Below are 18,721 nucleotides of genomic sequence, written 5' to 3'. Positions count from 1 at the left end.
TTGGCGGGAAATAATGGTTGGCTTCGGTCGGCGGGAAATAATAGTCGGTGATGACCGGCGAAAAATATGGTCAAGTACCTAAGCATTGCTAGCGGGATAAATAAAATGGTCGATGTGCACATTGGCAGAAATTGGGGTCATAGGAAGGTTTTCATAGATGATTGTATTGATTGATGATATGATATGCATGCTATGTGTAGCTTTTGGGATAAAGACTACTGGTTGCATGATTATATCTTTGGTTGTGCATGAGTTATAATGCGAGTGTTGGCATGTGATTGATTTCCCAAAAATGATGATTTTCAAAGTAAATTTCATCTTAAAAGAACCACTCACGGCTTAGTAGTTCACACTCTTCAAAATGTGTTCTTAATCCCCCCCCCCCCCCAGGTAGCGGAAAATGAGGACTTCCAAGGTGCTGCTAAGGTCAAGGTCTGCCATGTGCCCCAATAACACTTCCGGAGGGTTTTTACAGTTGTCGTTGTAAATTTTGTTGTTAAGTCCTTAAGTTGTATAAACGTTTTCTCACTGTCGCAATAAAAGATGGGCCTACTTAATCCGTTATAGTTTATCTCCTTGACTTAATCATTCCGCTGTGTATAAGTTATAGTATGGTATCAGAGTTATTCCGCAAGAATCATTAGGCAGTAATGTCAGCTCAAGGGTTGATAACTACTACAGTCGTATCCCTCTCCCAGGCTAAAAAGGTGGTCTGGAGGCGGGGTGTGACAGAGTGGTATCAGAGCTAGGTTATACGTAAAACCTGGGAGGAGGTTGAGTATAAAGTTTAAGTTGATACCAACTTGGTATCAGAACATAAGTTTTTAGGACAATTGAGGAATTAGTTTATACCAGTTTAGTATCCAGTATAAGTTTTAGGAAAGGTTAAAGAGTTAGCTGATACCAGATTGTATCAGAACATAGGTATACGTAAACTTGGAGAAGGTTTGAGCTAAGTTTAGTACTAGAGTATAAGTTTCTGAGAAAGTTAAAAGGTGAGTTGATACTAGTTTGGTATCAAAGTATATGGTCTAAAAAAAAACATGAGGGTTGAGTTTAGTAAAACCAGAGGGAAGTGTGAAAAGAGAAACCTAAAAATTAGTCGAAGTGGGACTAAGATGAATGGTAGATGTGGCATGACCTAGCAGGCAACTGGAGCTGGAACTGACAACGCTACCTGAAGACCTACCGAGGAAGGTAAGTATGAAATTAAGTTATTCTTATTTAGTAATTGAGATAGAAATGTTTATGTTGTAAATAATTTGGTTCAACGTCTATCTTAGAGATGGCTAGGTGAGGTATTGTTGGACAAACTGAGAAAGTTGATATTAGAGTAGCGCAGTGGAAGTGTGGTAATAGACGAGGGTATAGGAGGTTACAACAATGGTTGTTGTGAAACTTAAACCGGAGTTAGTTCGAGTAAATTTCGAGGACAAAATTTCTTAAGGGGGAAGTAATTGTGAAACCCGGATTTTCATTTTCCTAGTAAAGTAAGTGATTAAAGGGTTAATTAGGAGAAAGTTAAATCCTATGTTATGTAAATAATCTAATAATTTTACAATTGTCATGATAACTGTAATAATTGTCACCTTCTGTGGATCAACAATTAGTAAGAGTGAATGTAAACTATAATGGTTAGGTATTATAGTTATGATAACCATATTTGATCTTCGAGTACGAGTAGAGAGGACCCTAAAAGGATAAAAAGAAGAGAAAACCTTGAAGACTTAAATCCTGAATAGTGAAGAAAGGATTGAAGAACTGAGGAAAATATAGAAAATTATTTGGGAAAATTCGTGTGGAAGTTGCACGGAGATAAACCATATTCATAGTAGCTAACGAGATTGGAGAGAAAGTTGGAGAGAAAATGGGGAGAGCGAGATTGGAGAGAAAATGGGAGAGGAAATGGGAGAGAGCGAGATTGGAAAGAATGAGATTGGAGAGAGTAGTTTAAGTGAGAGTTTGAGTGAAAGTGAAGAGAGCGAGACGAGCAATAAATTTGGAGAGAGCGAGATTGTGAGTGAGAAAGTGGGAGAGAGAGCGAGAGTGGAAAGAGCGAGACCAGCGAGAAAGTGGGAGAGAGTGAGAGCGAGAGCGGAGAGAGCGAGTGCAGCCTGAACGCCTCATTCGAACGTCACACCCACGCGATCGAAGGAAACCACCTGTGCATCGAACGGTCGGGCATTTATGTGTTGAATTTGGCCACAATCTTATAGATTATGCATTGAAAACCCTAATTTGAATACAAACAAAGCTTGAAGACGTAAGGGCAAACGTCAATTAAAATTTAGATGCGTTTGGGAAGAACACATTGAACCAAGGTAAAGTCAGCTTACGTTGATAAAGGGAGGATAAAACATTTGGCCACGCAACCAAGTAGGTGGTGTCAACATCATAAGAGGTTTGGACGCCTATAAATAGAGCCTTTGGGATTTCATTTTCAAATCACAAATCATAAAATTCGTAAAAAGAGGGGGAGAGTAGAGTTCATTGGACAGTAAGGGTGAAGAAGAATGTAGTGGTTTTCTTATTCCCTTTACCTTTTTTCATTTGTACAGATTTATCTTTCAAATAAGAGGGAACAAACTTCTTATTATCAGTGGGTTTTGTTTCAGATGTCGACCCCTTATAAAATGTCTTAGATCGAGAAATAACATTTACTTGTTTTTCTTTAAGTTTCATCATTGACTGATATGTCTGTAACTCGTTCAACAACGTGGTCAAATTATGAGTAATTTTGTTCATAACAGCATTGGTTATGAAAGGCAGATAACTCTCCGGGTGAGATTCCAATATCATACTGACTTGACATATCTCATCTATCATCGCCCCATGAGCCTCAACAATATTACAATGGACCATCATATAGAGAACATGTTCTTTAACGTTGGACCCATCTTTCATACGAGTACTGTAAACATACTTAATTGCTTCATGTTGAACAGAGGATAACGGTTGCCCGAACATCTCCTAGAGCGATGCCATTGTCTCATGGGCAGTGGGCATTACCTCATGTTTCTTATAAAGTATAGGTATCTTATAAAGTATATCAGATATAATTGCTAAGATGTAGGCCTACGCTTTTTCGTTAGCTCTAACCCACTAATCATAGATGTCCCGAACATTTCAGTTCGTTGTTGTACTGAGAACTGGAGAACATTCCTCCATCAACACAACACCTCAAATAATCCACAACTAATATTTTATTGACGTTGGATTTCCAGTTCGAATAACCTTCACCGTTAAATTTATCAAAAGCAAGCAGTTGTATAATTGAATTCGACATTGCTGAAAAATTTAAACAAATTCTATTAATCTTTATGCATCTAAATCCAATTTTAGCAAAAATAATAAAGTACCACATAAATCTTTATTTATTTGCAACGATACTTTAGTGATTTAGAACAGTTGCTACCAAAGGGCAGTCAACAATTCCTTCACTGAAGCAAGACAATTCTTGACCAAATACTATATCAGAATAACTCTTTACTCCTATAGTTCTTTTGGTTATCGTTTTTGGTCAAGATCTTTACTAATAATTAGTAATTCTTGTAAGTGTGACATGCCATTTTCAGATTATATAGAACGGTATGAATATGCCCCCGATATGGAAGACAATACCCAAGACAGATCTATAAGACCTTATTCATTATTGAAGCTTGGGTTGTTCTGAATCCTATGTTACAACCCTCCGTGGGATCATCGTGGTTAACGACTAGCTAGTGCCGCCTAAAAATGATAGCAAACGAAACATAGGAATCTCACAGTTCAAACTAATGGAGGAGACGGTAGGATAATGTTGGCAAATTTCCTTCACCCACTTACTATGAACTACTTCCCTCATTCACCTTGTTATTGACCTATGCAAACACTTTCCGAATGGAGTAGTCGTGATAAAAGCGACACGAAGCGGAGCATGGATCTCACGATATGAACTATTGAGGACGTGAGACCTAATAACTATATATCGAATATATTATTAATCTCCCACTGAAGTGTTCTAAATGTCTGGGTATTTATTTACTTAGGTTAAAAATGGAAATTTTTACACAACCTAAGTCTATATCATTTTTATCCAGTATAACATTTATATTTGGATATAACGCTACGATGTTAGTTTTAAACCTGATACCACTCACGCAAGCTCATAAAATCAGTTATCAATGCTCAATATTTCGTTCATAATCCCCAGGTAGGAGGTGTTTCATAAACTGTCAACTTAAATACCCCGCCTTAGATAGGTTTATGAACCAATTTGAGTTTGTCACCAAATTTTATAAGGTAACAATCTATTTTAACAGTTAAAACTAGTTTGTTAACCTAAATGAGCATGTTGTGTATCTTTGTTATGGATTTTAAAGTCTAATTTCTTTTTATAACACCTTACAAAAATTAGACAGACTAAATATCTACAACATTCATCAAAGGCATTCAATATAACATTTATATTAAAAGAAACCCTATGCATGCATATTATATATTATAAAAATTTATAACATAAGTTCAACGTATGTAATATGCTTCCTATGGTGGGATTTTAAATCTACATGGCATACTGTATGCATATAAAAGATTTATTTAATTATAACTTACATCACATGCATAAACAATTAAAGACATACTGATACGGTTTTTAGTTTTGGCATTTTTAAGTAAACAAAATCCTATGTATTACAAAAAAAATAGGTAATAGCTCCAAACAGCTTCCGGACCGCTCGAATAGCTCCAAACCGGGCCCAAAAATGATTGAACAAGATGTGAACCACCTAAACCAGGCCAATCAAAATAATTTTGAAAGTGAATCGGGTCATGTTTGAAGAAAACCGGCCAAACCAGTCAATCCTCAACAAATCGATTAAAGAATCTGGCTTGGATAAACCAGATCTCGCTGATGGACCAAGATCTCGCTTGGTTTGAATAGGATATTGGTCCATGTTGAAATCTCACTCTAACTTGATCTCTCGTTGTTGGTTGAAATCTCGCTCAAAACTTGATCTCTTGCTAGTCATTGAAATCTTGCTCAAACCATCAGAATCTCGCTCCTTACTTGAAATCTCGCTCAAACTTGATTCAAAATCTTGCTCGAACTAGAAATCTCGCTTGGAATTCTATCAGAATCATGCTCGAACTAGAAAGCTCACTCAAACTTTATTCAAAATCTCACTTGAACTCAAAATCTCGCTTGAAATTCCAACAGAATCTCGCCCGAACTAGAAATCTCGCTCAAACTTGATTCGAAATCTCGCTCGAACTTGGTCCAATCTCACTGGAAATTCAAACAGTAGCTAAAGAACTGGAAATCTGCAGCTCGGCCTTCTTCACTTCTTTCTTCAATTACATCCTAATTTCAACTTCTAATGATTCCATATGAATTACATACTCTTAAACTCATATTAAAGCCCATCAAACAAGAGCCAATTACAAGAAAAACAACATAATTGAAAGGATTCAAATGCCAAAACACTGGAAAAACCATATCAGTATATTATTTCATGCAGTTTTGAAAAAACACCCACCAAACTCAAATTAACAATAGTTAAGTGCCTAAATCATATATAAACTCCATCATGAAGAACATTAAACATTTTGAGTTTTACTTACTAAAGTGAAAACCTAAAAACCCTACATATCCCTCACTTGTTCTTCATCAATTCAACTTGATTTAAGTGTTTCCACCACACATTCCAGCTTAAGCATAGTGGATAAGATCTTGGTGGTAGTCCTCTTGAAGATTCAAGCTTTATCTTGGTGAATTTCAACTGAATTCGTGGAGAAAATCTTCAAAGGTAATATGTGTTTCAAACCCTCTTATGAATATCATATAAACAACTTGCTTAAAACTCAAATTAAATGTAGTTTAAGTGCTTATTAATTCTGCAGTCTTCCGTTGCATGTTTTATCATTCCTTCAATTGGTAACAGAGCTAGTAGAGGGATCTAATGGACCTATAGATCATGTGCTCCAACGATCTGTAATTAATTTGTTAAAACTCTTTAATCGAATTGATTACTATTCATTAACTATCAAGACATACCACTATAGCTCGATAGTTACACTCTTCTCACTATAGATATATTTCTGTCCATATAAATCATAATCAGTAAGTCGATCCTTCACAGGTCGTTCGTAATTACAATTGGGTTAAAATTACCATTTTACCCATGTAAATATATCTTGTTCCTTAAGTTTCCACTGACCCTCTAATGAACCATTTGATTCATAATACTACTTATTAATCATGTCCTTCTCTATCATGAGAAGGCGGGGCCCCAATTATTCAAGACCTGGAATCAACACTTAAGAGAACAACCTATCTGCTAACCCCAAAATGGGTAGGAGTGAATTCCATATTGTAGGACTATGTCCCCAGCTATCCATCCGGTCTTATCCCCAAAATGGAAGGCTTATTGAGCAATGTTGTTGGACTACTCTCACCCATATAGATCAAAGGATAATCCCGAATAAACAGGAGTTCATAGCTAGGTTAGGATTAAGATCAAGTTATCCTAGGTTACTTAAGTATGAAATAGTCAGTTTTAATAGTAAACGGTCATTATAAACAAAAGTGACTATTTCGATGTCCAATCTGTTGGGGCTGATGCCCTAAAGTCTCGTGTCCTGTAGTTTGTAAACAGTATGTACGAACACTTGTGTTATTAATATATGATATTTACTTCACATCTTGTATTTTGCTCATTTAATTGTTTTATTTGATTTACCACAAACCAATAAACATAAAATCCCTATTTATCTGTATGTGACTCAAGCATGTATGTGGTGACATACAAGTGGATCATGTCTTGAGAGATAACCAAAATGGTCTGTAGTATATGGATATAGGAGGGAAACCTTAGCAATCATGTAACTCCTCTAGATGATAAGCACTTCTGCTATACGACAGCACTGTTTTCTCTCCCACTTGCTTATCACCTACACGACTCGTTTGTCCTCCATCCTCTACCAAATTCACCAAAGCCTACCCTTTGGGTTTTCACTCCGAGAATACCCGGGGCTCATTAGTTGTGGTGTCGTCCTCATTGTGACATTTTTGTTCGCGTTGATCATGCTATTACAGTCGACGTTCGCGCCGGGTGTTGGTAGATCTCTTGGAGGGTTTCCGTTGCATTGGAGTTCCGGAGTGTGAAGATAGTCTTCAACTGGTATGGAATTCTATCCCTGATGATTTTGTTTGTTCTTAGCATGTCGATAATTATGTTTTGTTTGCATAACTATATGTTGAATGTATATTGTATGTATTTTGGTCACAGTAAGATCGAAGCGATCCGAACGCGCTCATGGAACTCTCGGTATGAGATCCTTCACAGTCTATATACAAACTCATTGCATAGGATGCCCCTACTCACGTGTCTCTATATGAATGATCTGTGGATCACATCATTTGGATTACCTATATAAAATGGGCCGCATCCAATAGTATTACCAAGATGAGATACCCAATTTCATCTATATACTTATAGATCATTTAGGTATATACTATTAACTTGATCCTGTTTATGTCACCACATAAAGTTAATGCATTCATGTTATAGCTATGGATATGTTTATTGGGTTTTCATGATAGAGTGCAAAATCAACAACTTTATTGGATAATATACTCAACAATATTTTATTAATAAATAGAATGTTTAACACAAAATTTATGAACTACGAGTTCTAGGACATTCCCAACACCAGATTACTATAAAGAACGACTTTAAATACTATGAACTAATAATGGTCCTGGAAGTTCATGGAGGTGGCCGTCGATAGAGGTTATCGGAGTTGGCCATCGATGGTGGTGGCTAGATGTGGACGTCCGAGTAACTGCTGGAGGTGGCCATCGAAGTTAACCTCCAAAGGTGATGGATGGAGTTGGCAACAAGGGCATCGATGGTAATGAGGTATTAGCTCTAAAAAAAAGCTATTATTACTAGCTTAATCCAGCCTTATTATCGAATTCTATGTGTTTACTTCCCTATTTTGTTGGTATCAAGACATCCTTAGGTAGAATTGGCGATTTGAAGCCAAACGGGGTTAATTTGAAGCAATTTGAAGTTGATTTAAGCATCCGGGCTTCAAAGGAGTTGAAATTACCAAATTTCCAACGAGTAAAGTCAGCCATCGAGTATCATTGAGTACCATCGAGTAAAAGGTTGTCGAGTATTATCGAGTAAACTTCTACCATGTAAACAAGCATTGAGCATCGAGTAAACGAGCAGCAAGTATCGCGTTTTCGAGCAGTGAGAAGCGAGTTTCTAGCAGAACACTCAGCATTGCAATGTTTTTCACAAGCCTTAGTCCAACGCTCATTCAACGCTGAAAGGCAGTAGCATCAAGTGTAGGGTAGCGTTGCAACACTGCCCCAAACGTCATGATGCTCCGAAGTTGGATCATCGCCATTGTTGCATAGCATCTCAATGCTCGAACTTCAACACTGTAAGACAGAACACTTAACGTTGCAATGCTCCTTCCAAGCGTTGCAACACTACGACGATTGACGGAAATTTGTTCAACGCATAGCGCAAGAAAGCGTTGGATGCATCATTGCAACTCCTGCACAACGTTCTTCAATGTGCGCCACAGCGTTGCAACACTATTTCCCAGCATTGCGACGTTGCGTGCAACCTATAAATGAGGTGTTGGTGTTTAGCCTTCAAGAAGCAAAAAAAGAGGCTGGCTTGTATCACATTCTTATAGCTAAGTACTTCCGAATAGAGTGAATTTTTTTAGTTTAGTCCAGTTTTTGGAGCCATTGAAGCCAAATTGTTGAGTGATCATCGCCATAGTCAGCCTCGACTCTTTCCTTTGATCATTGTAATTCCAATACGCCTTTTAGAGGCTAGGTAATTTTCTTGGGACAGTTTAAATGTCTTAATTCTTAAAGTTTACTAGTTTAATCTATTCAATTGTTATGAACCCTTTGGGTGGATTTGATTTATTAATAATAGAATTTCGATGAATTTTTCGGACAAATTAACTTATTGAATTTTTGTATGTAAAATCATTCTAGCTTGTGCATTTTTAGGGTCTAGTCTTCATGCCAAATTCATGTATACCCTAGTATAATCCTTTCCAAATAAATCATGCTATAAAATGTGGCTGTCTGCAGCTTGTAGTGTATCTCGACAATTGAACCCTTACTTAATGCTTTTTAGTTTTAACTTGTATGTCCCTAACAAGGAAAAGCTTTAAACTGAATTAGTGCTGATTTGGATTTTTATCAAAATTGGCTAATTGGGCTATTAAAATTCATAATAGATTGAGAGGTTCACATAATTGGAGAAATTAACTAGTACCTAATGATAGAAAATAAAAAGCATACAAACTAATCCCAAGATTTTTCCTCAATTTGATTTAACCATTTTTCTGTGCAAACTTTTATTTAATTTTCCCTGTTTTGTTTTTAATTTTTTTTTATAAACAAAATCAAGAACCATCAAAATCCTTTTTAAGTAGAATTCATAAATTGGTCTAAGTTAATTCAATAGTCTCCAAGTGGATTCGACCTTGATCTTACCACTTTGCTATGTTTGTAGTATAAGTCTTGGATCGGTGAAAATAAATTATCTTTGCTTAGGTTGGGAGTGGTTATGGCACGCTAGTTGGTAGATATGGGTGTAAAATATCAGTGACATACAAAATTAGATCCCCAAACATTAAGTTGGCAACTCACAACAACTCATAGCAACTCGTACCCTCACCTCGAACACCCCCTTATTTTAGTACTTAAGGGGTGTTTGACTCATCAACATGAATTGAGTTGAGTTGATGAAAATTGCCAACTCAATATTTAGTCCACCAATTTTAAATGTTGATGGAGTTGTATTGGTTATCACAACTCACCCTAACTCCACCCAACTCTCCTTCCTTCCAATGTGTCCAATAAATTCTCCACTTGACGACAACTCCGAGTACCACCCTTGAGCGAAAAACTGTAGCAACCACTTCCAATAGCAAACTCCAGTAAAGACCACCTTTGATGATCGATTCGATACGCATAACGACCATCTCTAGCGACCAACTCCAATGATCACCTTAGATGACCAACACCAATTACCAACTTTGTTAATTCTCTCCAACGACCAACTCAACCGATCATATGTTAAACAAAAAAATATAAACAAAAATACTTCAGGAAGAGATAGCAATCATCTTAATGTGTTTTGATTTAATGAAGAAGTGATGATAATATGAAACACTGAGTAAAACAGTTCTGCGATATCCATGTTTAGAGACTCTTTTTAGGGGGGGAACACGACACATTTAAGAGACTTTGACTTAAAGTAGATGCAAGATTAATTTCTAAGATTTATCCTAAAGCAATTGCAAGTTAAATAGTTTAAGCACCGCTTAATAACCATGTTGGAGTGTTTTGATTTAGTTTAGGCACTTTTTATAGGATTCATTAGACTAGACGATGTGAATGAGATAATTCTTAGGCTCGTTCGTTGGGTTTCTTTCCCTCGACTTCCTCTTGGGCCTTATTATATGTTTTCTTAGGGTTTCGTTATCCTCCTTTGATTTTTTTGATGCCCACCAAGCTTCTTGAGAATGTTTTCCCATTGATCTAAATTACCCACAATAATTAACATCTCTACCTCCTTAGGGATTGTAAGAAAGAATTTTTACCCTCATCTTAATTTTTAGTGTATATGTATTAATTGAATTCTTTTCATGGTATTAAATTTCATTGACATGTCGAAATTTCTTCATTTTTATGTGTTTGACATCAACATGAGGAATGAATCTCTATCATATTGTAAAAAAATTCCATAAACTTTAAAAAATAAACAACAAAATGTCAATAAAGTAAATATAATATAAAATTTTTAAAGAGCATAAAATAATTGTTTATATAAATTTAAATAATTAATTCAAATTTTTATTCTTTTTCTTATATAATTTTCAGAAATATCCATTAGCATTAACATTTTATCAATATTTTGATCGGTATTTTCATAAAATCGAGACTGAGATATTTTCGTTGACATCGTTAATAGGTCAAAATACTCAAATATCTAACTAACATATAATGTAAGCCATTGTCAAAAAAATTAAAATATCAATATAAAAAATTTAATTATAGGATATGTAAATAAAAAATTATAAAAAAAAACATTTATATTGTAACGACCTGGCTTCCTAGGACTTAAACTAGGTAGGTATAAAAGACATGCATGCATACAGTTCAAATGACATCTTTTCATGACTTAATAAAACCAAATATATAACATAAAATAATTAACTTGATTAATACTAAATAACTGAAATTCATTTAATAGGTACCCTTAAAATAGGAAAAAAAAAACTAGAAAATTATCTTTAAAATGTTTAAAATAAAAACACTCAAAACTTCAAGTTCAAACATCAAGACTAAAATTTTAAAACATAAAATCTTGAAAACATGAGAAGAAGCACATGACTGGTCCCAATAGCTTGATCACGGATTCTACTTGTCATTCGTTGGTGTGTCTTTACCTTTACCTAAAATAAACATAAGAAAGAATTAGTATAAAATACTCAATAAGTAACCCAATTATTTTGGTCAGGCTAAGCATCTATATCCTCTAAATTCCACTCTCTAGTTGGACATGCATAAAACTCTACTTTCCATGGGATGGCTAACTAGTGTTTAGTTCAACCTGCTTACTGTAAATGTGATGTACCCACAAATCTCTGGTGAATCCCGAAGGAAACACAAACCTTTGGTGAAGTCCTAAAGGAGATCATCACCTCTGGTGAATCCCTACAGAAACACAAACCTTTGGTGAATCCCGAAGGAAACACAAACATCTAGTGAAATACCGAAGGAGATCAATACCTCAGGTGAATCCTGAAGGAAACACAAATCTCTGATGAATCCCAAAGGAAACATAAACATCTGGTGAAATCCTGAAGGAGATCACCACCTCTGGTGGATATCTAATTATGGATGGGGGTAACTATCACTATCATAAACATAACATGCATCATAAAACATAGTCCCATAAATACATATTTATAGGTCTTAAAAAGAGCTATGTTCTTAATGTTAAACGCCTCAATTTTATGTTATTTGTTTGCTTTAAATGTCATAGGTAAAATAGTCCCGAGAAATTTTGGAGTCATTTGGGATTAAAAAGGAGCAAAAAGGACCAAGAAATTAACATAATGAAGAAAGACAAAATATTTACCAAAATGACGCTCCAACCAGTGTTCACTGCTGAAAAGCAGTAGAATGCTTAATTCGGCCATACAAGGTAACGTCACAACCCTACCTAACATCTTCACAACGCTACGGACATTAACAAAAAAATAAAAATCCGCGCGCGTAGACCTTGGCATAAGTGAGTGTCGAACCAGCGTCGTCCTAGAGTCGCAACGCTACAATTTGCAGCCACTAAAACTCAGTTTTTCCAGAATTGTTTAGAGGAAATACCCATTTTTACGGAAGAGAGATAAGGTTTTACGATTTGGAGAGAGATTTCTGTAATTTCTTTAGTTCTTGTATCAATTTCTTGTAAGATTCAATGGATTTCTTCAATAATCTACCACTTCATGGCTAGGTAATCTTCTTTCTTTGGGAAATTGTTAGGTTAGTAAATAATTGAGGCTTTTTCTTGTATTTCCATCTTGTGTAATTGATTGTTCTTTAATGTTCTTGATTTCAATTTCAATAAAATCTGATAGAAATGAGTTGACACCTCAAGTTTGTTAGATTTTTGTATGCAAAATTACATGACTTTATAGCATAATTGTAATGAAGTTGCAAGAACTAGAAATCTTTAATGAAAATTTGGACTTTTTCCTAGTTTCTTGAAAGTATGACTACTTTAGAACATTAAAAGAAATCATTCATGAAATGACTCTATAGTATTTGAAGCATGTCATAGCCTAGAAAACCCTAGAATTAAGGCAGTTTGGGAATTTGATGTGGAATGTCTTTAAGAATCATCTTAGAACTAAATTAGGGATAATTGACAATTTTAGGTTAATTAACTAATTGGGACATTAGACTGTGTCTGCAATGGGTTATGGAACAATTAAATTGCATGAGTACAATTAAGCCAATGACTGAATTAGACTAATCAACATAATTCCCCAAGATCTTTTACATTGAAATCTTAACAAGAATTCTTTTGTGCTCTCTACTATTAGTCTCTTACAAAATTCATATCAATCCTAGTTTTAGTTTTACTTTGTTTCTTGAAAACCAAAAAACTCCCTCCACAATTTGGATTTTAAAACTAAATTTTTCCAATTAATAGAGGTTCTCTGTGGATCGACCTCATATTCATTATATTTACTTGTTAGATTATTAGTAGTTGTACGTATGTAGAAGTTTTACTTTGAAACTAATTTAGAAGTTTTACTTTGAAACTAACGACATCATTTTTTGTCTGAAAAAATTGGGGTCGTTGTCGGGGAGCCGTGTAATTGGCGTACTTGAATTTTGAATCTCTTTCTAAAAAAATAATAAAAAATATAAGAGAAATAGTTAGACCCAAAAATAGTTAGTGTGATTAAATTTCCTCTTGTGCATGACCCGCTCCTCTCCGAGTGTACGTTGTGATTTAATTGTAGATATTGAATGTGAGGAAAGGCCACTTCGAAGCAACAGAACGAGAAAAGGAAAAGGAGAATTTGAAGAGCTAAGACAAAAAGAATAGGAACCAACACAATTGAACATTATGGGTGAAGCAAGGGAGCAAACATTGTGAGAGCTTGCATAGCCGATTACAACCAACAACTATTGTGTATAATGTACTCGGAGACTACCATTCCATTTGAGCTTAAACCAGGACTTGTGCATCTCTAGCCTACATTTAGAGGACAACCCGATGAGGATCTTCACAAACATATGAAAGAATTCCATCTAGTGTCCCACCCCCTCCCATATTACCCTCTTAACCTGGAAGAGAATGTGATGGCAGCAGTCACCAACCTCTTTTTTGTAACTTACTTCCTAGCTAACCTATCTTGGAACCCTAAAATAACGTAATTAACATTCAAGAACTAACGAACATTCAAACAGAGCTTCTAAAGTAAGCCTCCCATTTTATAACAAAGGCTGCATGTTCAACTTTAAGTCTTAGGCTACCACCTCATCCACGAATTGAGTTTAATTTATCTGATCATGAAAGTTGGCCATTTAAATGATGGTTAAGCTGATTAGCTTCCCTTGGCCATCAACGTAAGGATCCTTACCACCAACATCATCAACGCACGCCTCACATCCAATGTCATCGCACAACCCTTTGACCGCTTGCCTCAAGACCGTCGCTTGCACCATTGCACACTCCTTTGGCCACATGCATTATCCATCACCTTGCCACAAAACCAATGCCTTGGCTTCTCTTTGCTTACAATGCTCCCTAACCTCCCAAGGCTTGATCATCGTGTTTCCCTTATCAACACATGGAAAGCTCTCGGCCATCACACACCAACTAGCTAGTGCCTACACATCATGCAAAACGCCTAGTCTTGCTTGCTCAAGCCATTTTCCTAGCTTCGCCCACTCTTATCATCGCCTAAGACAACACACTCAACCACATGCCATACTAACCTCTACAACCCTTGGCTGTTGCACATCCTCTACCAATGCATGGTGTCTTCATGCATCCAACATTTAACCATCACGGCTAATCTTTGCAAGTGCTCGCCTAACCTCCAATGACAAAGCCATTGCCCATGGAAACCTTTCATCAACGCATATGGCTTCCACGCCTAGTTCCCATACTTAGCAAAATTTTTACTTGTTAAGGCCAAACTCAAAGCTACCCGAGGGCCATAACTTTCAACACTTAGAATTTCCTTCCTTCATTTTCCGTATTCCTCAACTTTTCTCTACAATATATCATAACTCATACTTAAACCTACTTAATATACTTATTAACATATTTAAGTAGGAAAAGTAGGGTTTGAGGTTTACAATTTACCTCCCCTTTATGAAATTTCATCCTCAAAATTTTCTTCAAGTCCATTAACAGAAAATTTGAACGTACCCATTCTTCATTTTCTCCTTAAGTCCATGATCTTCTTATTAAATATATACCCTTTTAACTACACCCATTCCTTAGTTACTATTCCTCTAACGCTACATACAGTTTCTATGATGTTCTCATACTATTACTACGTCCTCAACGGTTGTAGAAGAAAATATTTCACCTTACATACTTTCTAATATTTTATCAAAATACAAAGTGAACGTGCTCAAAAGAGACAACGTATAACATCAAGGCTTAATAACATAAAAGCTATGTATTTACTCGGAGTTACTTTGACTATAACATTATCTGGTGGCTCCCCAATCTCCTACTGAGTTACTTCATACATTCTACCCCGCTGTTGTGGTTGTCTTGCTACTCCTTTCTGCTTGGCTCCACTAGAACCTTCTCCTCTAACTTTAGTTTGTCTTGGCTGTTCAATAGTTTGTGAAATCAGTTCATGTCCTACTTGAACTTCTCGAACTAACTCAGGACAATTCACTCTTGAAATGACTTGTCTGTCCACAATGGAAACATACATTCTTTCCACTATAACATATTCCCAAATGATGCTCTCCACAGTTTGCACATAGGGGTTTCCTAATTGTACTTGCTACAGGCTCACCAATACACCTTGTCCCAGATACTTCAGTTGTAGTATCTGGCTGGCTTGACCTCTTCTTACTCAAACTCATCTTTTCTGAAATTCTTTGTTGATCTTCATTCCCTTTCTGTAACTGTTCTTCCTTGGCTAAACTTTTCTCAACTCTAATAGTTATTTCAACTAATTTAGTAAAATCCCCCCAGTTAGTCGTGGAAGTAACTGGAGTATGGATCGCCTTCCTCAATCCCTTTTCAAACCTTCTGCATCTATCTTTCCCTTCCGTTATAATCGAAAAAACATACTGAGATAGCTTCGTGAATTTCTGCTTGTACTGAACGATTGACATCGATTCCTGAACTAACTTGAGAAATTTATCTCTCTTAGCCTCACTGAATGAGCTAGCATAATATTTTTCTTCAAAAACTTCTCTAAACTCTAGCCAAGTCATAGGCTCATACCAACTCCTCCTGGCGTTTACAATCTTCCACCATTTCTCAACTCCTTTCTATAATAAAAATACTGCTAGCCCAACCTTGCGGTCATCTGGACATCTCATCACATTAAAGAATCTCTCTATCAAATCCAACCAAACCTCAGCATCTGCTGGATCCGTGGCACCCTCAAATGTAATTGCACCATGGGCTATGAGCCTCTCGATACCGTACTTCTTTTCTAAGGCTATAAACCTGTATGGACCCTAAACTTTCTGCCAACCTCTAAGCATCCAATCAAATATTTTGTCCTCTAGCTGCCTATATAGTCTTCTTATATAATGTCGTTCATGACAGAGACTTCACTTCACTAGGATGATCATAGGTAACATGACTTAATCCTGAGTGAGTCGGGAACTTCTGCCTTTGAGGGCATTTCTTTGATTTGCATTGGTGCGAGTGGCCAGATTGCCGACTCAAACCTACCACTTTGAGGATTCATCTTGGGAACTCCGCTACAATAGATGGAATTCACTCCTTCCCTGAAGTAGCGGTAAGTATATAGATTTATCCCTTAAGGGCTAATATGGGGCTTGAACAATGTGGCGCCACACACCTTCTCATGGCCCAAGAGGTGTCCACACAAAGTAGGACTATGTTGTATTGTTCATTAGAGGGATTAGTGGTACTTACGAGCATCTATGAAGGGTTATCATACTGTTGATTGGTTATATCAGATGGACACAAAAATATATCTGTGGTGGGAAGAGTGTAGTTGCCGGTCTTTCGTGGAATGTCTGACAGTTAACGGATGGTGGATCTCGTGGCTAAAGAGTTTAGTCAACTATTCATGTACTGTTTGAGCTTCAAGCTATAGGTCCATAAGGTGCCCTTGGTAGCTCAATGAATTCAAGTTGAGAATTAGTTTTTGGGTCAGTTTGAAGTGTTCAAATTGACAAGAGGGAGTTTAATTATATATGATATGATTAAATTGGTTCGGTTATATATGATATAATTGACATGATGTATGAAATACATTCATTGGAGGAAAAGAATATAAATATGATTTATATCTAGTAGAGGAGAAAAGGACTATAGTTTAAATGTTGCATATGATGTGATATTAAAACTATAGGTTATAGATATAACATGATAAGTTAGTTATTATTTATTTATAATTAAACAATTATGAGATAATTGTTGGTGGTTTTCTCCATAACCGTACGTGAAAGTGGGAGGTTGCATTCAGTTTTCATAACTTAATGATAAAATGAAAATAGTTTTCAATTTTCTCAAGAATTGGATAATCGTATCTTGGTTGTACACTGTCTATCGTTTAGCTAACGAGAGCCTACATGATAGCTCAAGCTTTCCTAAAGATTGTGTACACGCGCAGTTTCCTAAACAATCGTGTAGCTTTTATTAAGTGACTGTGTACGAGAGCGAGATTACCTAAATGATCGTCTAAACGATCAACCTGATTTACTAAATGATCATATACCTTTTACTAAATGATCAAGCACCAGTTTATACGATAGATACAAACCTCTCCCACTTGCTTGGTCATTGTGTGATCGTTCTTTCTTCCTTCCCTCTACCAAATCCTAAAGAGCCCATACCTCCTGGATTCTCACTCCGAGAATACCAAGGTCACTAAGTGGTGGTGTCCAAGTTGCTGCTTGTTCATGTAGAAGACGGTTCGTTTGCTGAACGAGAGCGAGAGTTTTGGGTAGGCGATTGCAGCGACAGTGAGAGGTGTTGTTCTTGACGAGAGTGAGAGATAAACTGAAGTAAGGTTCTTCGATGGTGAGTCTTTTGTTTCTTTGTATTTATTTGTTCAAAGCATGTTGTAATTGGATAGTAGATGCATAACTTGTATGTTTGTTTGTCAATGCTTGTATTTCTGTCACAATGAATTTGGAACGATCTTGCTTCCACTCATAGGTACTCTTTGATAAGTGTTCCTTTAATTGGTATCAGAGCCAGGTTATGATATTCCAAATCCATTTTTGTATAGAAAAACATTTACATTCTTGATGGGTGAAGCATGTCTGCATTCTGTTTAAGTGTTAAATAGTTTTGTGGATGTGGATTAATGGAGTTTATGGGATGCTTGCCTCTGGTTATTTGTATAGAATAGAATAGAATAGAATAGCATACACGATTGAGCTATGAGTTTACTATACAATAGTTACTCGCTTAATCGTTGCTACACAATCAAGTAGCAAAGTCTATATGATAGGTTTCATCTTCTAAACGATCGAGTACATTGTCTATACGATAGACAGTATTCATCTCCCACTTACTTGATCGTCTATTCGATCGTCCACCTTCTGCTTTCCTCAATCCAAAATCATACAGAGCCCACAACTCTTGGATTCTCACACCGAAGGTAACCATTGTGGTGTTGTTCGAATTCTGTTCGAAGATCGAGTTGGACTCGATTGGGATCGAGGTTCATTTAGACGTTCCTTAAGATTGTGTTCTGATCATTGCATTCGAGTTCGTGATGATTGAACGAGTTAATGAATGATCGAGGGATATTTGAAGAAGAGTTCTTCAAAGGTTCACATACTCTATCCCTTGTATCTTCAAATTATGTAGCATGCTGTAACTTTTCTAAATATGCATAATCTGTTTGCTTTCGTTTAGACTGTAATTGTTGCGTTCTTTCTTAATGGGATTTAGAACGATCCGCTTCTACTCATAGGATATCTATG

This window comes from Benincasa hispida, chromosome 5 (assembly GCF_027475165.1).
Source record: "Benincasa hispida cultivar pf3 chromosome 5, pf3_genome.v1.1, whole genome shotgun sequence".
NCBI classification, from domain to species: domain Eukaryota; kingdom Viridiplantae; phylum Streptophyta; class Magnoliopsida; order Cucurbitales; family Cucurbitaceae; genus Benincasa; species Benincasa hispida.
Note: the sequence above shows the minus strand (reverse complement) of the source record.